The sequence below is a fragment of the Dermochelys coriacea genome, chromosome 9 (assembly GCF_009764565.3).
Source record: "Dermochelys coriacea isolate rDerCor1 chromosome 9, rDerCor1.pri.v4, whole genome shotgun sequence".
Classification (NCBI taxonomy): Eukaryota; Metazoa; Chordata; order Testudines; family Dermochelyidae; genus Dermochelys; species Dermochelys coriacea.
Window position 1 is genome coordinate 3,219,716 of NC_050076.1, and position 17,551 is coordinate 3,237,266.

Here is a 17,551-nt window from a genome sequence, read left to right on the forward strand (position 1 = left end):
TTGGGTAACTCAAGCAAAGTAGCCGGCTTCCATAGCACGAGCTGTCCCAGATCCAGGGTGACGGGTTGTGTGGATTGCTAAAATTTCTGCTGAAATATCTCCTCATGAGAGTGGCCTGTATTAAGGGACCAGCTGCTCCATGGCTGTACAGAAATGGATTCCCTAAACTTCTGTCAATTTTATTTATATTGTTATTTGTTCATATATAAATTTACCTGGCAATCAGCCCTGGAGAGCTCTGGGTGCGTCACATCATAAAACACTATATCAGCAAAATCATAAATAGGGGAAGAACTACTCAGATAGGCAACAGACAAGCTGCTGCTATTAACTTCCTCGTCTGTGCAGGAGCAAACCCCTAGCACAGACATGCCATATTAGCGTGGTTTGGATTTAGCTGCATCTCCAAGTTTGTTCATGACCATATTATCTCAGGCTGCTTTAACTATGTTTCCCTCACTGGAAGAAATAGATAAGAAAAGCTTAGTCAGTGATAAAAAGAGTGACACCCCGTACATGATTTAAAACAGAGAGCAAAGAAGGCATCTGGCTACAGTATTTTATTGGTGAATACATTGGGGGTGACAATTACTTTCAAATAGGAGAATTTCATTGCTGAGATAGGGGCTGATCTTGCTAGTTGCTAAGTGCCTTCTAGAAGGAGCTACAGCCCAGATTCACAAAGGGAGGCAGGCTTGTGATACATATCTTCCCTGCCTGCAGGACTGGGGCAGCAATGCACATGCCTGGAAGTAGGAAGTTAGGTACTAGGGAACTTTTACAGTGAAAAATTTAGGCACTGAGTGCGTTTAGCCACCGACAGGGTTAGGCGGCATAAGAAAGGCCACACCGTGTCAGACCAATGGTCCATCCAACCCAGTATCTGTCTTCTGACAGTGGCCAGTGCCAGGTGCCCCAGGGGAAATGAACAGAACAGGGAATCAAGTGATCTGCCCCCCCCGTCGCCCAGTCCCAGCTGCTGGCAAACAGAGGCTAGGGCAGCTCAGCCAGTTTCATGGATTGCAGGAGTGCCTAGTTCTGAGATTTAGGCAAAGTATCATTGTGGATCTAGGCCTAATTGCCTTCCATTCTCCTTGTGTTAGCCCTGTCAGGATCGGGCTCCTGTGGATTCAAAGCCTGCAGACTCATGGTGTAAGAAACTGCAGCAGAATAACGTCACCCATCAGTCAGAATTAAAATTCTTTTTACAAAGTCTCGGTCTATAAATGCCAAAGCCAATTTGGAGCTGGGGGAGAATCAATAAATCTCTCTTATTCTCTAGCCTAAACCATAAAGTAAAACACAAAAGCCAAACTCAGGAGCAGCAGAAAACAATCAATGAGAAAATGACTCCAGTGTGTTTACTAATAAAAGAGTGAGCAACTACAAGAGCCCTTCATTACCAACTGCGGTTGTATTTTGTGCTGATTTACGTGCTGCGTATCTGAGAGATGAGGTGTGGAAGGGACTATATTTTATTGGACTGACTTCTGTTGGAAAGAGAGACAAGCTTGTGTCTCTCACCAACAGCAGTTGGTCTAATAAAAGATATTCCCTCCCCCTCTTTGTCTCTCTAATATCCTGGGACTGACAGACACAGCTACACTGCATGCTGCAGATATGGTTTTTACCCTGAAATTAAGTCCCCAAAGTTGGGAGACATATGTAGGGAACCACAGGTTATTACATATGGGGTGAAATTCATATGGCCAAGGCAGCACTTAAGTGCCATTTAAGCCTTCAAATCAATTACATGATGGCTCCCTGCACAAGGATGAATTTCACACTGCCTGCGATCTAAGCCAGACTGAGTATCTGTACCAGATTCTTCAGACATTGTCTTTTTTCTTCCTTCTTACACATTTGTCTGCACATATCTCATTGCTCGTTTGACAGTTCTATAGGCCTGTCAAGGTTCCTTCCCCACTCTGAACTCTAGATTACAAATGTGGGGACTTGCATGAAAACCTCCTAAGCTTACTTTTAGCAGCTTCAGTTAAAACTTCCCCAAGATACAAACTATTTTACCTTTTGCCCTTGGATTTTATCACTGCCACCACCAAACGTCTAACAAATATATAACTGGGAAAAAGCCCATTTGGAAACGTCTTTCCCTTCAAAATCCTCCCAACACTTACATCCCCTTTCCTGGGGAAGGTTTGATAAAAATCCTCACCAATTTGTATAGGTGTACACAGACCCAAACCCTTGGATCTTAAGAATAATGAAAAAAAACCAACCAATCAGATTCTTAAAAGAAGAATTTTAATTGAAGAAAAAATAAAAGAATCACCTCTGTAAAATCAGGATGGTAAATACCTTACAGGGTAATCAGATTCAAAACATAGAGAATCCCTCTAGGCAAAACCTTAAGTTACAAAAAGACACAAAAATGGGAATCTACATTCCATTCAGCACAGCTTAGTTTCTCAGCCATTTAAATAAAATCAGAATCTAACGCATCTCTAGCTAGATTACTTACTAAGTTCTAAGACTCCATTCTTGTGCTGTCCCCAGCAAAAGCATCACACAGACAGAGACTTTGTTCCCCCCCCTCCAGCTTTTGAAAGTATCTTGTCTCCTTATTGGTCATTGTGGTCAGGTGCCAGCGAGGTTATCCTAGCTTCTTAACCCTTTACGGGTGAAAGGGTTTTTCCTCTGGCCAGGAGAGATTTTAAAGGTGTTTACCCTTCCCTTTATATTTATGACATGCCCCCAAAATCACAGATAGGGTGAAACACTGGCTGTAATTTCTTCCTGGAGATCTAGGAGAAAACAGAGTTAATAAGACACATGCACCTCTAAATATACTACCAAGTATATAAAGACTAACAATGTTTTCCACATCTCAAGGACGATTTTATCCAGTTGATTCTGGGAAACTTTCATGGGAGAGTGCATCAGCCACTTTATTAGAAGTTCCTGAGATGTGTTGGATGTCGAAATCAAAATCTTGGAGAGCTAAACTCTACTGAATAAGTTTTTTGTTATTTCCCGTGGAAGTATGAAGCCACTGTAGCGCAGCATGGTTGGTTTGCTGATGGAAACGCCGTCCCCAAACATATGGGCATAGTTTTTCCAGAGCGTAGACAATGACGTAACATTCTTTTTCACTGACTGACCAGTTGCTTTCCCTCTCAGACAGCTTCTTACTGAGAAACACTACAGGGTGGAATTCTTGATCCGATCCTTCTTGCATTAAAACTGCTCGGATGCATCTGTGGTTACTAGGAATGGTTTGTTAAAGTCTGGGGCCCTTAGTACAGGGTCAGACATGAGTGTCGCTTTAAGCTAGTTAAAGGCCTTCTGACACTCTTCGGTCCACTGAATGGCATTTGGCTGTTTCTTTTTGGTTAGGTTTGTCAGTGGGGCGGCGATTTGGCTGTATTGTGGTACAAATCGTCTGTAATAACTGGCCAAGCCTAAGAAGGATTGAACCTGTTTCTTTGACTTTGGGACAGGCCACTTTTGGATAGGATCCACTTTGGCCTGTAGGGGGTTGATAGTTCCTTGATGCACCTGGTGTGCAAGGTAAGTCACTCTGTTTAGGCCTATTTGACACTTCTTAGCCTTAACAGTTAGTCCTGCCTCCCTTATGCGCTCAAAGACTTTTTGTAGATGTTCCAGGTGTTCTGCCCAGGAATCCAAAAATATGGCCACATCATCAAGGTAGGCAACTGCATAGTCTCCTAATCCCGCTAGGAGACCATCTACAAGTCTATCAAGAGTCCGTCTGGGCAAAAATTACATTGGGGAAGATAACTAGTAAAGCCTCTCCTACGATAGTGCTTGGGGTGTGCTATAGACCTCCGGGATCTAATTTGGATATGGATAGAGCCCTTTTTAATGTTTTTAATAAAGTAAATACTAATGGAAACTGCATGATCATGGGAGACTTTAACTTCCCAGATATAGACTGGAGGACCAGTGCTAGTAATAATAATAGGGCTCAGATTTTCCTAGATGTGATAGCTGATGGATTCCTTCATCAAGTAGTTGCTGAAACGACTAGAGGGGATGCCATTTTAGATTTAAATTTGGTGAGTAGCTAGGACATCATAGAAGAAATGGTTGTAGCGGATAATCTTGGCTCAAGTGATCATGAGCTAATTCAGTTCAAACTGAACGGAAGGATTAAAAAAAATAAATCTGCAACTAGAATTTTTGATTTCAAAAGGGCTGACTTTCAAAAATTAAGGAAATTAGTTAGGGAAGTGGATTGGACTGAATAATTTATGGATCTAAAGGTAGAGGAGGCCTGGGATTACTTTAAATCAAAGCTGCAGAAGCTATCGGAAGCCTGTATCCCAAGAAAGGGGAAAAAATTCATAGGAAGGAGTTGTAGACCAAGCTAGATGAGCAAGCATCTTAGAGAGGTGATTAAGAAGAAGCAGAAAGCATACAGGGAGTGGAAGATGGGAGGGATCAGCAAGGAAAGCTACCTTATTGAGGTCAGAACATGTAGGGATAAAGTGAGATGGGCTAAAAGTCGAGTAGAGTTGGACCTTGCAAAGGGAATTAAAACCAATAGTAAAAGGTTCTATAGCCATATAAATAAGAAGAAAACTAAGAAAGAAGAAGTGGGGCCGCTAAACACTGAGGATGGAGTGGAGGTTAAAGATAATCTAGGCATGGCCCAATATCTAAACAAATACTTTGCCTCAGTCTTTAATAAGGCTAAAGAGGATCTTAGGGATAATGGTAGCATGACAAATGGGAATGAGGATATGGAGGTAGATATTACCTTATCTGAGGTAGAAGTGAAACTCAAACAGCTTAATGGGACTAAATCCGGGGGCCCAGATAATCTTCATCCAAGAATATTAAAGGAATTGGCACCTGAAATTGCAAGCCCATTAGCAAGAATTTTTAATGAATCTGTAAACTCAGGATTAGTACCGAATGATTGGAGAATTGCTAACATAGTTCCTATTTTTAAGAAAGGAAAAAAAGTGATCCGGGCCAGTTAGTTTGACATCTGTAGTATGCAAGGTCCTGGAAAAAATTAATGTTCATGAATCCCCAGTGGAATAGGTGAATATGATTATTCCAAACGTGGAGATGAGGAAATGAGGCTTAGAGACCTTAAGGAAAAGGTTATGTTACGTGTGCTCAGAGCCTCTGGAAATCAAGGTTACCCAAGGAGTCTGTAGTCACAAGGCCGTCCCTCCTACCCATACATAGCTCTCCCCACGCTGCTCCTGAGCTGCAGCTTGAGTTGCATGGTAAAGCATGGAATGCTTTGCATGGTAAAGGCAAGATTCTGCCAATAGCTTGGAATGCTCCCGACTGCCAGAGTCTGTCGACACATACCGTGATTCTCACTAAGCCACCAGCTGGCCATTTTCACAGGGGAGACCACCACGTCGGGTAGCCACCTGTGACCCACAGACCTCTTGATGCCAACCGGCAGAGGGCACAAGGGTTGGAGAGATCTCCTGGGGCCGGTTGTAATGTACTAGCTCACTGAAGAGTGTCATGCAAGGTCTATACTGAAGGCCTGTGTCACACTGGTCATCATCATCTTTGAGAAATGTCTGTGTACATAATAGGTAAGAAGACACACGTATATACTGGGAATTCTGTTCCTAAGGCCTTGTAGTTAAAGACAGGTCACCCAGGGGTACATGCCATAAAGCATGTTCCAGCAGATAGGAGGTGGGAGACACTTATCTCTCTGGCTGACCATTGTGTATCTTATAATGGAAGTCCATCTGCATACTGAGTCAAATGCAAATGAAGAGTTGCGGGCCTTCAGGAGAAGATATTAACAGGAGGAGCTGCACCATGGCAGGGGGAGGCCAGGGGAGATCCCTGTTTGCAGATGAAGAACAAAGGACTAGTCTAATATATCTAGGGGTGCCGAGAGATGCTCTGGCATCCTTCCTCTGGGGAGACAAATTGCCAGTGGGGTTGATCTTATGAGAGGAGGGTCTGAGCCAGCCTAGTTGAGAAACACTGAGAAGGACTCTGGAGTAAGCAGCATGTGCTTAGAGGGGAGGGCACCCTAGCTAGATACGTTTAGGCTCTAGAATGAGAGTTATGATTCTGTTCCATATGTAACCCTTTATTGCCAATATTTCTGTTTGCTGTCTAGGAATCTGTTCACTAAATTCATGCTTGCTTTAAAAACAAGCCTAAGTGCTATGTGGCATGCAAAGCTGGGGCCAAAGGTGTAACGAGCAAGCTGGGGTGCATTGTTGCTTTGGGAACAGCAGGTTGGGTAACTCTGAGTGCCCAGTGCATGAGGGGCTGGACACCTAAGGGGGACGCTCAGAGGACTTGTGGGGGGGGAGGGGGAGCTGTGCCTCTCACTCACCTACAGAGGGACAGTGCAGCCCCCGAGAGGGAAGAGCATGTGCTGTCTGCGACTGGGGGTGCCAGGCAGCTGCCCCCCCGGCACAGATCAGGCTCCCTCCCTCTAAGGACAGGTGGTAGTGAGGGAACCCCCCCAGGAAATGCCATGTCACCCCCACACCAAGGTTCAGATAGAGAGCACTGATTAACCTGCAGCCATGGCAACATGAATGCCTAGCATCTAAGGCTGGAAAGGACCAGCAGAGCTTCTAGTCTGATCTCCTTCCAAGCACAGGCCAGAGAATTTCATCCAAATACTGCTGTCTTGAGCCCTAAACTAAAGCGTTTCAGTCCTCGGGAGACTGCCAGCGGGGCTGCTGCCAGGAAGACTGTGAGAAGCAACAGATGGATGAACCTTGTCATCTTTCTCCAGAAGGATTTTGATCAGGGTATATAACTGTGCAGTCTCCGCGTCGACAGAGATAAAGAACGAAAAGGAAGTGGATGATAAGAGATACAGTTTCCTATTCTGTTCTTTTACATAACTCCTTTTTCATGCACATCATCAAGATTATTTCTGGGTTTTCTAATCATCCACATATGTTCTGGAGCCCAGCTGAGCGAAAGATCCTATATAAAAATGAGAGACAGTTTAAATGCTCCATCTTGCAGAGAAGCATAAAAAACCCCCATATTTTAAGACTTGTGTTTTTATAAAACATTCTGGGCCATTTCCTCTCCTCCTAACATCAACTCAAAGGACACTTTCTTAGGCAATTTCCACCTGGATCTGAAGCCAAAGTATTCCCAAGACAACAAACTGTTGGGTGGTGGGGGTATTCCTGTCATTTTTCAGATCAGGTGGTCTGGGGGCCGATTGATTGACTGCCTTGCACAAGATGTGTTGATGGCACACGGATGGCCAAGGTTTAAGTGGGTCGAGGCTTGGCTCAGTGGATAAAAGTAGATGGGCAAGTGCAACTGCACGTCTACTTACAATCAGAACTTCTCATTTGCAGACTCAGTCATCTACTGATTTGTTTGGTTGGTTCTGACAACTGGGTACAAATTCTGCACACAATTACATGGATACTTCTGGCCACTTATTTTTTAAATTTGGTCCTATGCAATCGAACTTTCATTCCCCTCCCACCCCGGTTTTCACTGTGTGCACATGTTCTCTCTGTGCTGGCTGCAGATCTTGAACCAGAGAGATATTTACAAGTCTCCCTACTGTTATACTTTTCCAGAAATAGACATTTAACACATTCGAAGTAGGGCTGAACAGAGACACTGGAGTGGAACACTTCTGACCTTTGTCGGTGTTTGAAAGCTAAACCTGGCTCAGAAGAAATTTACGAAAGGCCCCTAATCTTTCTAATGTTTCAAAACAAAACCCCCACACTTTGGGGTTGGGGTGGGGGTGAACTCTGCAGCTGGAGTCCTCCCGGCCTGAGCCCCTCTCTGGAACCATTCATCAAAAAGGGGAGTGGATTCAATATGTAGGGCCTGATCTGAAGCCTGTTGAAATCAATGGGAGTCTGTGTGCTAACTTCAGTGGGCTTTTGGAAAAGGTCCCTAATGAGAAACATTCCAATCCCCTAGATCTATTCCACCCTCTCTGGTGGGACTCAGCTCCTCTCGCTCCCAGGTCCTCGGTGCAATCACATGCACGGGGGGAGGGAAGGAGGCTGTTTGGGAGCGTATCACACTCTTCGGCCCTGTTCCGTTACACTGCTGTGACTGCCAGTGTAAAACCAGCGCGGCAGAGGAGATTCAGGACCCCGGATGGCCAAACCATATAATACACTGCAGCCATGTCACCGGTGATTTAAATAGGTTCACACGAGTTCCCTGCTTGCTGATAAATGGCTCATCTGGGTGCAGTTATTGTGCCTTTGCCTGAGTCCCTTTCCCGTGGCAAGAAGATCAATTAATATCACAGGGCGAGCTGGAAAGAAATGAAAACACCTTTGCCCAATTCCCCATCTGGATACCTGTACCCACCTACGCTATAGATGGTGACACATTAATTGCTCGGAGAACACAACAACACGAGGCAATTAACACTTTTTATGTGCTTTATGACTGCTGTGGAAGCTGTTTCTAGGGGAAATTATAACTTTTAGCCTCATGACTAGCATGAAACAAACAGCTGTCATTGCTGCATATATATTTTTCAGGTCTGGATAACAGTGTTCCTGTGCTGTCTCTGAAAGGGAATCTAGCTGTCTACCTGGAGGCCCTTTCATTCCCCTCCCACCCCGGTTTTCACTGTGTGCACATGTTCTCTCTGTGAACTCACACACAGCTGGCTGCAGATCTTGGATGGTGGGGAATATTAGGGGATCAAACATTATCCACTTTCTAACAAAACTATAGATTTAAAGCAAACCAGAAAACTTTCAACAATTTACCACTTCACAGTAGGAGCGGCTCATTTCCAGGTTAAGGCACTGGACTGAACTCAGGAGACATAGGTCCACTTCATGGCTCTGTCACAGAATCCATGCATGACCTTGGACAAGTCAGGTAATTTCTCTGGGCCTCAGTTCCCCATCTTTAAAGTGAGGGAATCCGTACTCCCTTTCTCCCTACTTGTCCATTTAGATTGCAAGGTCTTTGGGGCATGGCCTGTGCCTTGCCATGTGTACATGCAGTGTCTAGCACAGATGGGCCATGGGCCATCAGGCCTGGTGGAGCAAGCGAGAGTTGGGAAGCTGATCCAAGCTAAGGGTCAGAGCCAGAGCCAGGCTGAGGGAGATGGAGCCAGGAGCAGGATGAGGTGGCAGGGCCCTGAGCAGGAGCTAGGCAGGCCTGGGACTAGGAGCAAGACAGGAACAAGAAGAGGAGCCACAAGCACAGGGAGAATCCCAGCTATCGAGAGCAAATGTGTTGAGCACGAGGGAGCTGCTGGTGCTGGAGTTAAAAGCCAGCCAGTTGCCCTTCCTGACCAATCAGTGGTGCAGTCAACCAGGTAGCCTGCTGCCAGCCAGCTATGCTTGTTGGGTTGCCAGGAGACTGACTCTGCTGCAGGCCTTGATCCCTGGCACCCGGGGAGGTCCTGATCTTGGGTAAGGCCTCTAGGCACCCGTGCAATGCAAATCACAAATAAAGCCGCCTATTGGAAAGGACAGTGCTCCTGTGAGTGAAAGCACGTGCCCCTCCGGGAGTGCTGAAACGGCCTCAGCTGTCCAATCCAGAGATCACAGCTCCAAAAGCCATTACAATTTATAAAGGTCTATAAATAGGGATCTTAAGGCACAGCTCTAGGCTGTATCTTAGATTAGTTTTAGGCAAAACACCCCATTGGCAATGCTTCAAAACTGCAGGCATTACATGGCCCCATGTAATAAATCCTATAGTAAATAACTGATGCTATGAATCAACCTTTCCTCTTTCTCATCATACAACTCCCGACCAATTGCTATTTGCTTCCTTCCCCTTCTGTTTTGTCCTAATATTATCCATTTACAGCCCAGTATCATAGCACATGCTGGGGAGTAGTGTTTGTGTGCTACCATAAGCAGTCCAACTGACTAGAGTGTGAATACAAGCACTGCTTTCACCATGACCCAGGTACATCATGCCCACTCAGGCAGTGAACATAGGGGGTGCCAATAGGTTTACAGGGATGCCCTGGATTGGATATATGCATAATAATTCACCAATGGGAGGTCTCTGCTGAGAGCCAGTAACCCGCTGCTTATCACAATCACTGTGAAATGTACAGATGGATAATACTTAAGGAGTTATGTGTCTGTACTGAAACTTATGTTCATAAGGCAGGTAACCAGGAGGTTCGTGTCTTGGACAGGTTCCTGTGAAGCAGGAGGAACAGACTCTCCTCTGGCTGGTTGTGAGTGTTTTGGGCATTGTGTGTCTTGCAATGGATGCCTGTTTGCACACGGAGAGGAAATTTACAGGGAGATCCTGTAAGATCCTGTTGGAGAATAAAGACAATGGATTGCTGGGATATATCTGGGGTGCAGAGATACACTGGGATCTGTCACCGAGGAGGCAATCTGACAGTGTGACTTGTCTCATGAATGGAAGATCACAGCCAAGCCTGGCTGTTACACACTCTAAGGACTTTGGGTGAGTTTTGCTCTCTTACACATGAAAGTCTCCAGTTAAGTAAGTCTAGATTCTAGTATATGTGGTATGATTTTATTTTATAGCTAACCTTTTGCTTCCAATACTTCTACTTGCAGCCACTTGAATCTTGGTGCCTCATTAACTAAGTGTATATTTGATTTCACTGTACATCTCTCTAAGGGCTGTGTATTAAGCTGAGGGGGAATTGGCAAGTTGGACTGTACAGTTTCTCTGAAAGCAAGGAAGCTGTGAATTCTGCAAGTGTCCAGTAGCACAGGGGCTGGGCACTACAGGGAGAGGCTCGCAGGGCTCAGGGATTTGTATGTGCCTGTTGCTAACTGCAGAGAGACCGCAGGGTGTGCGTAGCCCTGGAGGGCAGGGCTTGTGTAGCCTGTTGCCAGTGAAGTCAGGGAACTGCTCCCATGCACGCACGGTCAAGGCTCCCTCATGCTCAGAGCAGGTAATAGCGATGTCCCTCACAACCCTAGGTACCCCGGGAAGTGTCACACTTGCCTTGCGGAGTCAGAAGCTTTTGTTATTCTATGCCTTTGGGCTTCATCTCACTCGAGTAATAATAACAACTGAGGGAGAGGAGACTTGGTCTAAGGTTGACACGGGACTTGGAACATCTGGGTTCTATTCCCAGCTCTGTGTAAACTTCCCCAGGCTGTGTCTCAACTTTCCCAGCTGTCAAATGGGCAGAATGCCACCTACAGAACCGACCTGACCTATTGCTGTCAGGCTGAACTCCAGGGTGTTTGTAAAGCATTGACTAACTTGGATGGAAGATCCTTCGCAGGCCACTTTATTTGGATTGTGTGTCTGGAGCAGCTGTCTTTGTGTTACTGCTGATTTATGACTGCTCCTTGCTTAGTATCCTCACTCTGTGAAAATTCATCGCAGATTCCAAATTGCAAAACTTGTATCATTATAACAAGATTCTAAAGTCTAGAACTCCTGTGGTTCCAGGGAATGTTTCAATTCTAGAAGCTGTGGGTTCGAAGCATTAAATTCTAAAATAAAAGAGGTTCTGTGACAGGCATGCTAGATTAAGGTTTTTATGCTTGTGTCATTTTTAACTTAATGGGGCAATACTTTTATTTGCACATCCGACTACGAGGCTACAGTTCTCTAAGCAAAACATAATTTTGAAGGGAAAACCTGTGAGCTTCCTAAGCAAAGCAGTTAGCATTCAAATCGGAATCTATTTAATATATCTCTGTACCATGAAGACACGGTGACTGGCGGGGAGGAGATGGTCTCTCTTACAGTTTGCCATTTCTATTTTTCTTTTTTAAATAAAAAATACTGCTTCAGGCTTGCCAAGATTTACAAGGCTCCCTTGAAAAGGTTTTAGTTCAACCACAAAAAAATCATATTTGAAAGCTAAAATTGAATCATTTCCAATCTGAGAACCCCCTGCAGGACAATAAGAAACTATGGGCAGGTCACTTGCTTAAGATAAATCTTGAGCTCTCTGTGGCAGCAGAGTTGCATTTGTTTTCCTATCAGGAATCATGGCCTTTTGGAGGGACCTATCGATTTCAGACAGATTTGAGAGAGAATGGCAGCTGGCTAAATATACCAGCGATGGCAGAACCCAAGGACACAGTCCCCTTAAGGGAAGGGAAGCAATTGGGTTAGAGTGAGAATGTAGGGCTCAGATATACATAGGCACCATTGAGTGGGGAGTCTTTGAGGATCTGGGCCTAATGTCTTGCAGTGAGGTTGCATGGGGAAGCCAGGGGGTGGCTGCTTTGTACAGATCCATTAGCCCGGTATTCCCATGCAGAAGTGGTAGGGCAGAAGCCCATAAGTGGTGGCAGAGGTTGCAGTGTGGGGGGCTGAGTTGCATCTTGAAGCCTAATAGCAGACTGGGGAGTGACTCACTATTCCCACCCTCTGCCCAGCAGGGGCCCTGCTCCTTGGGGCTCTGCCCGCAGAGAGTTGCATCAAAGGAGCATGTTCCTGGAAACAGACTAATGGGTCCATGGCTGTGAGAAGCTCTGAAATTAACATTACAGGAGCTTGAGGAATTTCAACCTTCTCATCATTTCTCCTTTTACCAACAGATTTTATTTCCCGGAGTTTTTAAATGACGAAAAACAACAAAAGAAAATACATTTCCCCCAGACACACAGTAAGTAGGGCAGCCTAGGTAACTTCAGGGATATTTCAGGAAGGAGAGGAGGAAGAGATTTAAAAAGCACCAAGCCTGGAAGGATGCACTGAATCCTGATTTGCAAACAGCTGTTAGTTCTTTATCAGAAACGAAGGAAACTGATGGGGGGTTTTGCACAGTGTTTCACCATGCGGCCCATAGCCATCCTTCTCTGTAATGCAGAGGCATCGGCCTCATACACCAGAAGAGCCAGCATTGTTAGAATCAGGCACTGCCATATCTGATCAGCCCAGAGAGTCCATCTAGTCCATCATCCTGTCTTTGATAACAGCCAGCTCCAGATACGTCCTGGAAAAGTGCAAGACACTCCCTAATGGACAATGATGAAAGTCCACAGGGGACATTTTCCCCCCAACTCTCATCATTTTTGCGTGGCTGAGTCCATGAAGAATGTGGTTTCCTCTCGCATATTTTTATCTTGTCTATTGTCACTGGGGATGCTCTCATTATCCATGTACATTTCTAATCCTGCTCATCTCTTGGCCTCACTGATATCTGGTGGCAATGAGTTCCACAGCTTCCTTATGTTTTGTGTAAATGAGTACCACATTCTCCTTTACCCACATTGAATTGATTTCCTTTCAATTTCCTTGGTTGTCTTCCTAATTCTTATATGATCAGAGAGAGAGTCAATACCAGCACCTGATTTATGATTATTTTATATATCAAGGGTGCTTGACTCAGAGTTTCTGAGATCTTGCTCCGGAATTGCAGTGCTCCCTCCGGATTAGATTCTAATTTGGCAGTCCTGAGTGGATGGCACAAGCACCCACACTTGTGAGTACATATCTGGCTGAACTTTTAGGAGATCACCAATCACTGGGCCAAACCAGACCGATGAAGTGCAAAACTCTTCATAGCTCCAACTTTTGCATGGAATGCTTGGCCTTCTAACAAACAACAAATCTCCAACTGCACTGATACCCAGAGTCCTTGTGTGCTATTAAAGCAGATGAGTTTTGCAAGCATGACTACTTCTTTTTGAAATGACAATGCCATTAACAGCGAGCATGAGTCAGGCATTGCTCTCCAGAATTGGGATGAGCCTACTTTGAGTGGTCCATTTCAAAATGAGATAGCTGTTTGCAGCATCTCCTTTGGTTTTGCCGTCATTCCTGCCCCCTTCCACGTTTCTGAGGAAATATGCTGATTTAGCAGATACTAAGGTTAATTTGGCAGCTGGTTCAAATATCAGTTTCAGCACACAACTTATCTTCATTTCCTGGACATTCGTCATTTTGAAATAGTGTTTGGAAGTGGATATGATCACAGATTTAAGAGTTCTTTTGGGACCCACTATGGGATAGAATTATTGGATTTTTAACAAGACAGGTATTAATTTGTATGGAATGAAACTGTCAAAAGACAAAAAACCTTAAAAATTTACCAGTGCTGTTTGCAAAAAAAACCCCTGCATTTGCAATAGTGACAGAGCTTCAAGGGTTTTGTTGCATTCCAAATGAAGCCTTAATTTTCAAGTCCCATTTCACATGTGGGAAGTATTTTGGCTGGCCAAACATCTTATTAGGTTTACAAATCTCAGACAACAAAATGAAGTTTCGTGGCAAACTTTCATGAAAGTTTCATTAAAATGATAACAGCTTCCATTCACAATGTTCCTTTATTCCCAGGGGATCCCAAAGCAGTTTACAAACTCTGAGTTAAAGACTTCACCCATCACTGAAATGCAGCTAATGCCTAGAGGAACACAACAGCTGTTAATCAGCAGACAGTAACATTATGCAGTCATTTAGAACTGGAAGTAAAACAGAATATTACATCTAACTGAAACTGCAAAGAGAATTTAAGTAGAGTGTAATCATCCAGAGGGGAACGCAGCCAGGCTACAAGGGTTAAAACATCACTCCAAAAAAGTGCCTTAGGACTTTCAGTGATCACCAGGGGCCAGGAACAGGGTTTAATGTTCATCTCTCTGCAGTGATTCTGATTCTCCAATGCCTTGCAATTTGTCTCAACACCTCTGCCAAGGGTAAAGTGGGCGTGTTATGATTTGCCAGAATTTTGTGTGTGTTTTGCACAGGTGTAAGCTGCACAAGGACATGGAGAATCAGGACAATTGAATCACTGAAGTCACCAGTCCCAGGGCCTTTCCTCAGATCAAAGGGCATACACAAGCTCCTCTTTTCAGCCACTTAACCCGGGGCCCCTGCCCTCTGTACAATTTGTGCACTGGGCTTAACTGATGCAGAGAACTGTAGCCAGCCTTGTGCATTCGAATGAATTTCATCTTGGGTTAGTCACCCATCCTTCCAGCAAGCAGGCAGTACCAACACATTTTTCTCTCTCATTTCTAGGCATTTAATTTGACCCCCAAATCAATCTCCCCTTCCGCAAACCCATACCTGGCCTCATTTAGCAGGGTCAGAGGGGCATAGGAAATAGGTTTAAAATCAGTAGACTGCTGAGAATACTATACAAACAAGTAACAGCCTTTTAGTTCCCGTTCTCCTCCGACACAAAGCTGACATAAGCACTAAAATAAGTGACAGCTTGGGGCCCCATGAATGCTACATAGCTCTCAACTCATGGCCTCAACCCATCTCTCCCAATGACAGAGGGAGGGGTAGAACTGGTCGAGAAATGATGTTTGATCCTCTGCAAAATAATTTAGGTGAAAAAGAAAAAAAAATTTGCTGAAAATTTCATTCAATTTTTTTCGGGTTTTCATCAAAAAACTGAAACCTGACAATATTACAGATTTTGGAAACCAATAATACACACTTATAATTGTTCTCAGAAACAGAAAAGCTTCCATGAACATTTCTGTTTTGCCAAAAAGCCATTGCGGCCTGGAAAAATATTTTGATGAGAACATTTTGACCAGCTCCCAACGTTTGAGATCCACAACCCCATCTCCAGCCTCTGTGTTAGCCCAAGGGTCACACACACGAGGTTTGTTCGACCTCATTTGTCTTGCAACTATAGCCAGAACAAATCCAGTTTCCCAGGTTCATACATGCAGGAGGTCTGGAGATTCTGCATCACTCTATCCCAGTGGTTCTCTACCTATTTACCATTGTGGGCCACGTGTGCAGCTGTGTGTTATGTGAGCCGCATCAACACAATATACATACTGCCTGTGAAAAGCAGATGCTCCCCTGCAAGTCAGTGTCCAGTACACAAACTCGGCACCAATATGCGAGCATTGATAAAACACACTGAATGCGTAAAGACATTCCAGTAGGCCAGCGCAAGAACACCCCAACCTAGCACACTATAAATAGGAGCAGAAAGAATATTTAGGTCCTAGCTAATAGCTCCTTCCATTGGCTGCTGTCACAGGAAGTGTTCAGATTAATCCTGATTCTCAGATACCATCAGGAAGGCAACCACAATTCCATGGAGGGGCTGTGACATCGTCAGGGAGGAGTTAAGTGCCACCAGTCAGTGCGTATCTGTCATAAAAGACATTGTCATTTTCGTAGATTCATACATTTCAAGGCCCGGAGGGACCACTGTGATCATCTAGTCTGACCGCATGCACAGCCTAGGCCAGAGACCTGCCCCAAAATAATTGCTAGAGCAGATCTCCTAGAAAAACATCCATCTGTGATTTTAAAATGGTCAGTGATGGAGAATCCACCATGACCCTTGCTAAGTTATTTCAATGGTTAAAAATATACACCTTTTTTTCAGTCTTAATTTGTCTAGCTTCAGCATCCAACCATGGGATTGAGTTATACCTTTTTCTGCTAGCTTGAAGAGCCCATTATTAACTATTTGTTCCCCATGTAGGTAGTTAAAGGCTGTCAACAAGACACCCCTTAACCTTCTCTTTGTTAAACTCAATAGATGGAGCTCTTTGAGTCTATTACTGTAAGGCAGGTTTTCTAATCCTTTAATTATTCTCATGGCTCTTCTTTGAATCCTCTTCAATTTGTCAACATTATTCTTGAATTGTGGGCACCAGGAATGGACACAGGATTCCAGCAGCAGTCACATCAGAGCCAAATACAGAGATAAAATAAGCTCTATTCACAGTGCACTGTCTGGAGGGGAAGAGTCCTCACAGCAGACTGCATGGCCCGGACAGTCTAACCCACCCTCCAGGGAGTTTATAATTGGACCTCGCTGATCTTCTCAATACTGAGAATTGAACTGCTAGAACATTTTTTCAAACTTTTCGAAAATATCAGCAAAAATCTTCTGGACAAAGGTTTGTGCCGTTTCCCTTCCAGCATGTGACATTAGGGGAAATGTTCGATAGATCAACATTTCATTAAACTTTTCCTGCAAATGTTTTGAAATCTTCTTGCAAAAACTTGCCTGTATTCCTCTACTGGCTTCATTAATATGATTGAAGCGTTGTTAGGAGATGGAGATTGGTATTAACACCTTCAGTACTCCGGAGCACGTCTCTTTTCCCTTAAGCTCAGAAGCACCATTTCCAGAGGTCTCAGGACATCTGGAATAGATGCTGTCAGTGCTAGTGTGGGGTTATCTAGTACAGGGAAAGCACTGGCCTCTCCTATAACCACACAGGCCTCTCTGCTCCTGGCTCCTGCCTGCTCCATCACAGAGAGAATGCAGGTTCCTACCCATGCTATTCAACTTGTGGTGTCCTGTGATGCAGGGAATATGGGAATGGAGTCACCACCCCATATGGAACCCCATTCAGCCCTCCATTTCCCTCCTTCCTGCTTTCCCCCAGGAGAAGCCAATCCAAACCCTGCCTGCTAACTCACTGTAGAATATTCCTCTGGGTTGTTTTGCTGCGAGACAAAGCAAAGCAACCAAGATTTAGGGAGATGATCTCTGTGGCACAGGGGAAACATTCCAAAGATTAAATCAATGCTCTGCCCTCAGCTGAGCTTAGCACACAGCTAGTGCTACTTAACTCCCTGACTGCCACACTCAGGTCATCTTCGCAGGCTGGCCACAGCCCATTCTGGCTTTCAGTCACGTGCATCTGGCCCTGTGGAAGAGCAAGAACCCTTGTCCAAGCCACGATCC